Source organism: Leopardus geoffroyi, chromosome E1, assembly GCF_018350155.1.
Source record: "Leopardus geoffroyi isolate Oge1 chromosome E1, O.geoffroyi_Oge1_pat1.0, whole genome shotgun sequence".
In the NCBI taxonomy this organism is placed as follows: Eukaryota; Metazoa; Chordata; class Mammalia; order Carnivora; family Felidae; genus Leopardus; species Leopardus geoffroyi.
This window is the reverse complement of record NC_059330.1, coordinates 36,095,958-36,104,997: the sequence shown is the minus strand read 5'-3', so window position 1 is coordinate 36,104,997 and position 9,040 is coordinate 36,095,958.

Genomic DNA, 9,040 nt, shown 5'->3' with positions numbered 1-9,040 from the left:
CGCGAGAGGGGGCGCCTCCTGGAGCCTCCTTTACAGCCCCCGCCGCTTGGTCAACAGAGAGCTGGCAACTCGGGCGCCCGAAAGCAAAGCCAACGGGGAAGAAGGGGGCGCCAACTGCCTGAGTTGGGTCCCCTCCTCCGCTCCTGCACTCGGTTCCGCTGCCTCTGCCCCTGATCTAGGACCAGAGCCAGCCCTAGAGCTATAGGATGACATCCTATGGCAGAGGAAGGCGGGGACAGAGCCTACGTACGGGTCAACCCTGTGGTTTGACGGATGCGAAAACCCAGGCCCAGAGTGGTGGCGCCCCCGACGTGTTCAAGGCCCCCCACTGTAAGTCAGCGCCTAGCCCACGTTTTTGTTGCCCAGCCCAGGGCCCTTTCTCCAACACCCGGTACCCTACTTCAAATGAAATCAAATCCACCCTTGGGCTAAGGACAGCCAGACTTTTTACCAAAGTGTGGTTTGGCTAAATTAGTCAAATGCCAGGAAAACAGAATGGAAGGTTTCTAATAAAATCTGTCTCCACCGGCCGGGCAGGAGTGTTATAAGGGCTCACCCTCTGGTTCCACAAATCACCTGCACAACCTTGTTTGACATTTGCAGCCTGGCAGCAACAGGCACACCGCACCCCCTCCTTTCTTGCGCCACCCCGCCCCTGCCACACACACACAATGGCATTTTCTTCTCTGGTACCTGGAAGGGGCAGAAATGCGCAGTGACCTGGTTTGCCCGGTGTTGCCCGTGTTTTTTTTCTCTACCTTTAAAAACTGGCCAGGGCTGGGAAAGTGGGGCTAGAAAAGTGGGGCTAGAAATGGATTCGAATCTCCTACTATCTTACACCTCAGCTTAGGGCTCTTGCATTCTACCCACGGCGAGTCTCAAACTGCGTCCCATGATTATATTTAGACCTCCCTTCTTTCCCCGTCTTCATAGAGGGCTAATTTAGCTATTGTCCAAGCACAGCAAGAAGGCACAGTTTCAAACCACACCAAGGATGACCCTCTACTTAAAAGGCCCACATCAAAACTAGCGCCTCCCAGATCCCCGCCCTGCCCCCTGACAGTGCAGTGAGGAAATGGACAGCTGCCCGTGGCGTAAGTTGCAAGCCTTAGCTTGTCAAGACTTCCTTGGTCAACCCCGATCAAGGGTCAACCCCACAGGGGGAACTGCGAATGCTCAAAATCTAGATCACCCTCGGGGCGCCTGAGTGGCTCATTTGGTTAAGCGTCCGACTTCGGCTCAGGTCATGATCTCGCGGTTGGTGAGTTCGAGCCCTGCGTCGGGCTCTGGGCTGACAGCTTGGAGCCTGGAGCCTGCTTCGGATTCTGTGTCTCCCTCTGCCCCTCCGCTGCTTGCACTCTGTCTCTCGCGTTGTCTCAAAAATAAATAAACATTAAAAAAAAAAAAAGCTAGATCACCCTCAACGTGCATGTGGTTGAGGAAATCACTCGACCCTTCTAAGACATTCTTTGCCTTCATCCCCACGGTCTTGGAGAACCACTCCGTCTTCTCACCTGTTAAAGAAACGCCATCTCGTCTCACAGTGTGATGACTGACCTCAAAAATGCTTTCAGATGACCAATCTATACTCGCGGCAGGAAGGGAGGCACGTCTGAACCCCCAAATCCTTGTCATACCTGTGTGTATAATGTATAAATCTAGTTCTGCATCCCAGAGACCGGCTTGAGGGTTTACGAATCCTGGGTCTCTCACCTAATGCCTCTCAGCCATTAGGGCCCAGTCTTGGGAGTAAGACTGTGGTCGTCGCAGACTCTTAAATGGGGAAGCCACCTTCAGGATCCCATCCTTCCCATCCTGAAGCAATTTCGTCGTAATTACTTTGCATATCGAATACCTGCCATGGGTCACAGCTAGCGAGTGTTCTCTTCACTCAGCCTTGCAGTCGGACTAGGAGACAAACAGGTCAGACGCTAATTATAAATAATGTGAGAAGTGTGACAGTCGTGGGCAGAGCGTAGGAGGGACGAGCTCGGGGAAGACCCCCATACGCGGAGGGGGTGATACTTGAGCTGGGTTTTGAAGGATGAATGGTTGGCCCAGGCAGGCGGGTTGGGATGGAGGCTGAGCTAGGAAAGGCAGTTTCCATTTCTTTCTCCCCTCGTAGGCACCGGAAGTATAGCCTGGCGAACCTGAGCATTGGGGTCTTGATTATCTGTGTGTGTGGCTTCTCCACTGGTGAAGAAATTGGTGCCCAGACTCCCCGGTCCCTGCCATCCGGCATGGGGTGCTCAGAGGAGGCAAATGCCTTCGTACAAGGCAACTTGCTGTGTTAAACATGCAACTGAGGAGTAACTATCCGACAAAAATGAGGTTGGCACTTACTGCTTTTTGGGGGTCCGTCTGTATATTGCTTCCCTTCCTTTAAAATATGCAGAAATTCGGATGTTTGTATTATTTTTAAAGACTGGTTGGGGCGCCTGGGTGGCGCAGTCGGTTAAGCGTCCGACTTCAGCCAGGTCACGATCTCACGGTCCGTGAGTTCGAGCCCCGCGTCGGGCTCTGGGCTGATGGCTCAGAGCCTGGAGCCTGTTTCCGATTCTGTGTCTCCCTCTCTCTCTGCCCCTCCCTCGTTCCGTTCATGCTCTGTCTCTCTCTGTCCCAAAAATAAATAAACGTTAAAAAAAAATTAAAAAAAAAAAAAGACTGGAATAAGAGAAATACTACTATGCAAGCAAAGGGATGAGAAGGGGGTGCCAGACGGAGGTCCTGGGACTGACTTCCTGAGGGAAGGAGCCGCAGCGAGGCCATGATCTTGGGATTCGCCAGAGTGGGTTCCCCCAGGTCCGTGGGGGTTTCAGATTCTCCATCCACGGTCTCCTGAGCCCAAGTCCCCAGCTCCCTCCCTGACCTGTCCCTAGGGTCTAAAATCCTGGATCAGAAAGAAGTGGAAAAACCCAAATCCTTTGAAAAGGGTCCTGTTCTTTCATTCAAGACAGTGGGTGTGAGTCCCGACAGAGCCAACCCAAACATGTCACATCATCCCCAAATACATAATGGCGTTCATTCTCCTTGTGGTAGGGATCTGGGCAGCAAGATGGGGCTCCCCACGGCGAGGGAGGTATGTAAAGGAGTCTTAATTTGTAACTAGCTAATGTTTGACGTTCTAATTTTGTAGCTTTCCAGGCTGAGCATTATTTTGTGGTCTAAGATTGTCTGGGATATTATTTGCTAACCCAAGCCACCATCATTCACCTCAACTGGCCTACATGCCTGTTCTTTATAAAAGTTCTGCTGCCCCGGGGCCTGCCTCGGGCAGGCATTTTCCCCCGATGAGTTCACTGGACTTTCATCCACCACCGCGCTGGCCTCCAGCAACGCATATCCTCTCACCCGGGGCCCGGCGGGTGACCAAGCACAAACCCAGCCGTGAAATCAGCGCACCGGTCAAAGCCGCTCAGTGCCTTCCTAAACTGATTTTCACAAAGCCACAACCGGAGAGCAAGAAAAGTGATTTCCACATGCTGAATACCCACTGTTTCCATTTCTCGGTTCAATATTCCTGACCCCGGGGACTCTGACTGGTCAGTCTATCACTCCTCTGCTTCTGACCCCCTTGGTGTGGTCACTTCATACACGAGCGGCTGCTGGGGACTGTTCTCCTGCAGTCATCCCGTGGGGACCCCTGACCCCGCCCCCACCCCCAGCGTCAACACCTGCCCGTTTCCCCAGGGGCTGGGGGAACTGCCCAGCAAAAGTCTTCTTTGGCTTGACCTGTGCCCACCCACTCAGGTCGGCCACACTCTGTGGTTACCATTCCTGTTATCTACTGACGACACTACAAAATGTGACTTTACCCTCATTTGTGGTGATTAACCCTGCGCATCAGCACAGAATGCTAGGCTGCGGAGTTGTGGCCCTGAATAGTTTCCTTCTTGCCTGGTCTCAGCTGCGACGTCAAGTTCATGTTAACGGACGGCGCACAACAGGTGCTTGGGACAGGTTAGCTGTGCTCTTAAGTTGGGTTCCCCAGAAACTGGTGATTTGGGACGAGGCTTACTGCCCACTCCATGACTCCTTTTTGTTTGTTTTTCGTCTTTCTTTTTTTTTGTTTTTTTTTTTGTTTTTTTGTTTTTTTTTTTAATTTTTTTTTCAACGTTTATTTATTTTTGGGACAGAGAGAGACAGAGCATGAACGGGGGAGGGGCAGAGAGGGAGGGAGACCAGAACTGGAAGCAGGCTCCAGGCTCTGAGCCATCAGCCCAGAGCCCGACGCGGGGCTCGAACTCACGGACCGCGGGATCGTGACCTGGCTGAAGTCGGACACTTAACCGACTGCGCCACCCAGGCGCCCCTTGGTTTGTTTTTTAAATAAACCCTCAGGGAGTGGGGCGCCTGGGTGGCTCAGTCGGTTAAGCCTCCGACTCGATTTCAGCTCAGGTCATGATCTCACGGTTTGCGAGTTCGAGCCCCACATCAGCTTCTGCGCTGACGGCCCGGAACCTGCTTGGGATTCTGTCTCCCTCTCTCTCTGTCTCTCCCCTGTTTGCTCTCTCTCGGTCTCAAAAAATAAGTAAAAAGAAGACTTAAAAAAAAAAAAAAAAACCAACCCCTCAGAGAGTGATGTTGGCACAGGCCCTGTATCATTCAGGGCTCTACCAGAGAAACTCACCAGGAGGAGAAATTCTAGGAAAGGCAAACCCAAACTCGGAATATGTGTTGATTCCAGTCAGGATGAATTGTTGCTTCGTCCAGAGTGGAAGGGATCCAATCTAATCACCTTGATCTTTTTGAGGCGGTGCCATATTAGGGGCATGGCACCGGTCTCTTACCGGCAGACTGGTTGGGAGCCGCTAGATGAGTCTTGGTGAGTGGATGCTCGTGCTATTTGACCCAGTTAATAGCTTTCGTGAGTTACTCCCATGGATCTCCACTCGCGCATCCATTGAGCGAGCACTGGGCTGACCAATGGCAGAGGCTGGTTAATGTCAAGCGGCCCCGTTATTCAGTCTACATCGTTGCCTAAGGGCATCTTCCATGGCGGATGCCCTCTGGGGGGCATTAATGTGTAATTCATCTGACATCTTATGCCCATTCCCACAGGCCCGTCCCCGTGTCTCTTCACCATGCCTCCTTGTCCCTGACCTTCCAAACTTTATTTCTCAACCCCCTGGCCAACCAGTCAAGCCATTCGCTGCTGTCCACGTCTCTGGTATATTCTTACCTTGGGCCACTTTTCTTTCCACACGTAGCGAATGTCCAGGGACACTGCCAGAGCTCTGCCCACCGGGGGTTTCCCTCATGGCTGTTTTTCGGGGACCCCTCCCCCCAGAGTAGGACTGTAGTGCAGCCAAAGTCTGTTCCCAGCTGGCATCTAGCAAGACGATCCATCTGCAAACCAAGCTCTGCGTTTTTCCCCTCTGCCTTCAGATGATCGTAAAGGACCCTCCACCAGCGCCCCCCACCCCTGCTCCCTTGGGGCCACCATACACGCAAGCCAGAGGAGAGGCACCGGGGTAAGAGTGGTGAATCGCACGGGGAGGGGGCCGGGCCACATGTTTGGGCAGCTTCCTCATATGTCTTACTTGTGCCCCCTTGCTTTTGCTCAAGTGCACTCCTGGGTGTATTCTTTGCATCTCAGAGTGCTGCTTGGGCCCACGGGACATGACACACGGAGCTCACGAGGGAAAGTTCTGGCTGCGTGAATCTTGATGGCCATGGTCAGGTGTTCTGTGCCTACCAGGATCCAGCATTCCAGAAGCTGTTTCGCAAGCGGTTTATGATGATCTTACACAGATAGCATGGGCCACGGTCTGCATCCTTCTCCTGATGCGGCCTGCCATGACCTCCACACGGTTTCTTCATCGAAACTGCTAATGTCATCGTTGTCTGGCCCTTCCCTGCCTACCATGGCCTGGACCTGCTGAAGAACGCTTTCCTGTTCGGCACTCCACCCAAGGTTGGCGGCCTTCGGTGCCATCGGTTGCGTGAGTCGGAGCAGCATTCCTAAAGCGAGGAAAGATGCCTTCGGAATCCAGAAAGGCCTGCCGGGCCTTGGGGTGGGAAGTGCAGGATGAAATAACGAGTCCTTTATTTCGGAGGCCCGGGATCACGGGACCTCTACACGTTTCACGGTGGGTCGTGGCAGGTGCTTGAATCTTCCCAACGGTTATTTCCCACCCCCCCCCCCTTGAGTACATGTGTCTCAGCAAAGCCTCCAAATACTTGCCACTTGTCGCCCACGCCGTCTGACGAACAGGATGTCACCATTGTCGTGGAGCACGGTGATACTCTTCGGGATGTCACAAAGGTCCCTTTGGAGGGTGGGGTGGGGAGGCGACACAGGAGGAGGGTGGGGGGAATTAGAGCACGACGTATATACTTGTACCCATCTAAACGGGTGTGGATTTTTCCTGATTCGCCTGGCAGGGAGGGAAAAGGAAGCATTCGCCAGATCGGTGGCCGTGTCATTCAGCGTCCGCCCGGATGCCACAGCTGCGTGGCACTTTCAGTGGACCTACGACTTGTTGAGTTTGTAGTGGTCCAGTCGGGTCTCCGAGGCTCTGTCTGGTTTTCGCAGGGGCCAGACTGGGGAATTTAACGAGGCTGTGATGGAGATCACCGCGCCTGGCATGTTGTGCTAATCAATCACCTCCACAGCTCTGCCATCCCGCCCCCCACCCCCCACTTCCGGCCCCAAATCTGACGCGGCCACTCATTCTGATAATTGAACTCACTTGCTGCTGATGTTTGCTACCATCTGGCCTCTATTATGCAAGGATCCCGTCATCCCCATCGCTGTTCGGGAGTCGCCTCCAACCCCATGGGACCCCCACATCCCTCGATCCAAGCCCCATCACCCCATCCCGGCTCCTATCAGTACATGTTGGCCGGGTCTATGCAACTTCAGGATACAGAGCCCACACCAGGCGGGGTCCAATCAGGAGACAGAAGCCACACAGTGATTCGAACAGGGCACGTTTAATACGCAAATAAGGACGTATGACAGGGAACTGGAGTAACGAAGGGTTGGCGGGTAAAACACAACGAGAACTCGGAGGTGTATGGGACTAGCAGATGTAAGGACCAGCCGCTACCCCTAATGCCGAGACAGGGCCCTCAAGAGGCTTCCCTGCGGCGGAGACCTAGATCTCATTAAGAGGACGCAGTCAGGGCTCATCGGATGGCAGGAAAGTCGTTGGGCTGGGCAACGGGTCTCACTGGAAATTTGTCCGGCAGAACTCGCCAAAATCTGCCCTCTCGGGTGCCTGGGAAAGCCGTGCATGAGGAGGTATGTCACAGGAGGTGGTCCACTCTAAAAGTGCCTCGGGGGGAGTGCTGGGGAAGGCTGCTGGCCTCCGGGGGCTGCTGACGGCAGGGTCCTAGGACCAGACAATGGACCAGCTGCCCACGCCCCAGAAGCCAGAGCTGGAGAAGCTACAGGAACCTGCCAGAAGTTCCACCGTGGAACTGGGAAGGAGAACCCCTCTTCCCCTGCAAAGTTTCTCCACGGCCCTCTAGTGACAAAGCTTGACCTTGCGCCAACCGGCAAAGGTGAGCTGTGTGTAAAGGGTTCGGATCCATTTTTACAGAGCGGGGAATGAACTGCAGATTTGGAGCTAAGAGGTCACAAGGTGACAATGGGCATCGTCCTTTTCTTCCGTTAGCAAGGCCGGCACGTCCCTAGCTAGGCTGTGACCGGCCTGGTGGCCAGGAGAAGGGGTGGGGTAGACCCAGAGAGGGGTGAGGCAGAGGCCTCCGCATCTTCTTTAAGCAAGAGGGGAGCACTGGCCTCTTACTGGGAGGCAGGGGGGCACTTCTGCAGTCCCAGAGGGTTAAAGGGGATCTGGAACTTATAGGACCCTGATGTCTCCATTACAAACCTCAGGGGTCCCACCCCTTCCCAACCGGGCCCCTGATGAGGATGGTCTCAGTGGATAAGAATTCAACTTTATCTGGAGCCCTTTTCTTAAAGTTTATTTATTATTTATTTTAAGACAGGCGGGGAGGAGCAGAGAGAGAGAGAGAGAGAGAGAAAGAGAATCCCAAGCTGTCAGCTCAGAGCCCACCGCGGGGCTTGAACTCACAAACTGTGCGATCGTGGCTCGAGCCAAAGTCTGACGCTTAACCGACTGAGCCACCCAGGTGGCCCTGGAGCTCTGCTGCTTTTATACTTAAGTCTTGGGCCTGATCTTCAGGTTTTCTGCTTTCAGGCTGCAGGAGATGAGCGTTGGTCCTTATGTTGTTGCCAAGGCAGTTCGTGCCCGACTGCTGACACCACAAGCAGCTGCTTAAAACACCACCCACTTATTAACACTCGCTTCCGTAGGTTAGGAGTCTGGACAGGGCTGGACTGGGGTCTTCTCAGGGTCAACTGTGCCAGGGAACATAACGTGATCATGGGAGCAGAAATTCCTCATACTAACGGTTTCAGGGATCAGGGCGTAGAATCGGGGGGAGGGGGCTGTTTTAGAATTCTGCCTACCCACGGTCTGCAGATTCACAGCTCTCCCAAAGGCAAAATACATTCACCTCCTTCCAGGTCTCCAAGAGTCTCGTCCTATCGTAGCATCAGTTCAAAGTCCAAAATGTCATGTAAGTATCATCGGCTCCAAAGTCCAAACTTGCATCATCGAAATGAAATGCACACGGATTCCCCGAGTACAACTCATTCAGGACAGCTTCTGGGCGCAATTCCTCTCTGCCTACGGACCCGTGAACCTAAGGAATTTAGGTTACGTGCCCCCAACGCTCCCAACATACGTGGCGAGACAGGCAAAAAACGACCGTTATGTTCTGGTTCGAGACGGGGAAATGTCGCCGGTCCAACGGAATTTTAAAATCAAGTCGAGCGGGGCGCCTGGGTGGCGCAGTCGGTTAAGCGTCCGACTTCAGCCAGGTCACGATCTCGCGGTCCGTGAGTTCGAGCCCCGCGTCAGGCTCTGGGCTGATGGCTCAGAGCCTGGAGCCTGCTTCCGATTCTGTGTCTCCCTCTCTCTCTGCCCCTCCCCCGTTCATGCTCTGTCTCTCTCTGTCCCCCAAAAAATAAATAAACGTTGAAAAAAAAATTAAAAAAAAAATC